The sequence below is a fragment of the Dama dama genome, chromosome 20 (assembly GCF_033118175.1).
Source record: "Dama dama isolate Ldn47 chromosome 20, ASM3311817v1, whole genome shotgun sequence".
In the NCBI taxonomy this organism is placed as follows: Eukaryota; Metazoa; Chordata; class Mammalia; order Artiodactyla; family Cervidae; genus Dama; species Dama dama.
In genome coordinates, this window is record NC_083700.1 from 33,461,206 (window position 1) to 33,464,485 (window position 3,280).

The 3,280-nt window shown below is 43.0% G+C and overlaps 1 non-coding gene across 1 annotated transcript; it reads left to right on the top strand.

The window, feature by feature from the left end:
• Window positions 1–1,273: 1,273 nt before the first annotated feature.
• On the top strand, window positions 1,274–1,346 carry TRNAK-UUU (transfer RNA lysine (anticodon UUU)). The gene has a single exon. It is a non-coding gene; the product is annotated as a tRNA-Lys (tRNA).
• Window positions 1,347–3,280: the final 1,934 nt, after the last annotated feature.

Genomic DNA, 3,280 nt, shown 5'->3' on the forward strand with positions numbered 1-3,280 from the left:
ACAACAATGGCTTTCAAATTATTTCAAGCTAACCTTCAAAGACATAATCATGGACAGTCTGTGGGGGCCAAATAGAAAGCAGGTCATTAGGACCCAGAAGCCCCGGCTAGAGCCGGCTACCCTGACAGATAGCCTGATGACAACAAAAGCCATAGGATTCCTGATGAAAAATGAGGACTCACCCCGGTTCCCCTGCCTCCTGCATCATCAGCCACCAAGCTGCGCATGGCTCTGTGCCAGGGGTGTCCCACTCCCCTCCCCCAGCCTACAAATAATAAGCATTTGGTCCATCCACCACGATGGAGAGGGGTGGGCAAGCCCTCGTGCTGGAAATTCACTAGCTGAAGAATCACAGCTTTGTATCAGCTCCATCTCCCAGGGCTGTGCAGATCTGCTCCTGATTACATTCCAGCAGCTGGGCACGATCTCTTTCCTCACCACTGAAAATGATTTGGGAGGGAAATAAACAATGGAATTTGCCATATTAATATTCTCTGCACCCTGCAGGATGTGGGGTGCATACTAAGCAATGTTGAAAGCTCATCCACCAGAATCTGGAGGCGAACGTGGGTTCCAAAGGGTGAGAAGGAGCTGGTCTAAAAGAGAAAGCCCCTCAGCTCACTTTTATTCTATTTTCTGAAACTGGCTGGAGAGGTGGGCTGGTCATTCCAGCTGGGGTCTGGCAGTGACAGAGTCCCGAACCTCAGATTGGGATAGGAGTCAGCAGCCCAGTGTCACAGAGGAAGAAGGCCCTTTCAAGCTTTTTGAAAACCTTAGTAATAATAAGATTGGCTATTTATTAAATACCCACTATGAATCTGTGTTAAATCATTCACAATTATTATTTAATTTTAAAGTTATATAAATTACAAAATATCCATGCTCATTATTTTAAAATTAATATAGATGGACAAAATGAAAAAATAAATCCCTTGTAATCCCATCTCCCAAAGATAATCAGCATTAACGTTTGGCATGTATATCAAACAGCAAGGAGGTGTAGATATTATGCATGAGGTCAAATATCTAGATAAAGAGTCACTACACTGGTAGCAATCTGAACTCCAGTTCTTTCATTTGATGAATGTTTATTGAGAACATAAACTCTGTTCTGAGAATCAGGATTACAGATCCTTAAGGAATAAGGCAGACAAGATTTTTGTTTCCATGAACAAAATCTAATGGGAGAACCAATCAATTCACAAACAAATGATCACTGAAAATGGCAAGTGCCACAAAGAAAAGAAAAATGAGACACCTTCACATTGTTAGAGCCTGGGTAGCTCAGTTGGTAGAGCATCAGACTTTTAATCTGAGGGCCCAGGGTTCAAGTCCCTGTCCAGGCACTAAGTTCCTATATTTTCTTGGGCCAGAGAATACTAAACTTGGGCTTCCCTTGTGGCTCAGAGGGTAAAGAATCCGCCTGCAACGCAGGAGACACAGGTTCCATCCCTGGGCCAGGAAGAGCCTCTGGAGGAGGAAATGGCAACCCACTTCTATATTCTTGCCTGAAAAATCCCATGGACAGAGGAGCCTGGTGGGCTACAGTCCAAAGGGTTACAGAAGGTCAGGCATGACTGAGCACCTTCCAAATGGGGACGGTAATAACTTGGAATAGGCCAAAGAATGATTTTTTGGAGAAATAATATTTCAATTGTTTAAAGAAACATTTAAATTGTACTTATTATGTCACGGTTTGTTTTTTTTTTAAGCAAATGCTAATGCACTTAGACCTCCAAAAATCCTATGATGTAGGTGTTATTATCACACCTATCACAGATGGGGAAACTGGGGCACAGAGAGGCTGAGTACCTTTTCCAGGGTCACACAGCTAGAAAGTGGTGAAGCCCAAGATATATAGATCCAAGCAGGTTTGCTCTAAAGTCATGCTTGTGACCATTCCCCTTCACTGCCTCTGTTTGAACTGAGATCTGAATAATAAAGCTTTGTCCATGCAAAGATCTGGAGAGAGTACTCAAACAGAAGGGACAGTGGGGAAAAAAACAAAGAAGTAGAAATTGTGCTTGGCATGACTGAGTATCAGAGAGAATGTCAAGCTAGATTACGCAGGGCCTTGTAGCCCAGAGGAAACCTTTTGGGTTTTATCTCAACAGTAATAGGAAGAAATTAGATATTTTCGTCAGAGAAGTAACTCGATCATGTTTACATTTTAAAGAGATTCCTTTGCCTGTTGGACAGAGAACGGAATTTAGGGGTTGCAAATTGGAGTGGATGCATGGACCTGGAAAGGGTTCAACCTAAAGGTGAAAGTAGCTTGCAGAAGGATAATAGCCCAGGAAATGGAGAGAAATAGAAAAATTTGGCCAATTTAAAGTTATACTTTCCCCCTTTAAATCTCACTCACTGCCTTAGAGAAAAGCATTTTGGAAAAAAGTTCCTTGCCAAGCAAAGGAAGGCCTCCTTGTGGGGTTGCATCAGAGACATAAAAATGATAGGGGCTGGTCCTTTATAAATCATGAGCTGGAATCAATGCAAGAGTTTGTCACAAAGGTACAGGAAATAATACCTAACACTAAGTGAATAGCTAAAGTGTTCCAGGTGCCATTCCAAGTTTTTTCCATATACTAACTTATCAACTCCTCATAATAATCCCATGAGAAATGTGTTGTCATTCATCCCACTTTACAGACAGGTTAAGTCAAACCTACTCAAGGCCACAAAGCTGGTAAATGGCAGAGCTGAGTTTTCAACCCAGGCAGGTTGAATTAGAGACCATCGCTGTTAGCCACGACACTGACCTGCTTTTGAGAGATATCCACTAAGCCAGCCCACAGGCCTAGGGAGCTACCAGATGGCAGATGGGCGTGCACACAGCAACAGCAGCAAGGGCCTTCCATTATTTTCTAAGAATGGTTTGGGCATTAAAAAAAGAAAATGTACAGACTGTCCTTCTTTCCATGCTGGATTTTACATAAACCCCATTCATGCGACCACGGTCCAGGCCACCAGTTGCTCATCCAGGAAGGAGAGGGAGCAACACATGAGGCCAACTGCATATCAGGGCTTTAAAGCTGGGTACCAGGCCTGGTTCCAAGTTGGAAAAGGAGTACTTCAAGGCTGTATATTGTCACCCTGCTTGTTTAACTTATACGCAGAGTACATCATGTGAAATGCCTGGCTGGATGAAGCACAAGCTGGAATCAAGATTGCCAGGAGAAATATCAATAACCTCAGATATGCAGATGACACCACTCTTATGACAGAAAGCAAAGAAGAACTAAAGAACTTCTTGATGCGAGTGAAAGAGGAGAGTGAAAAA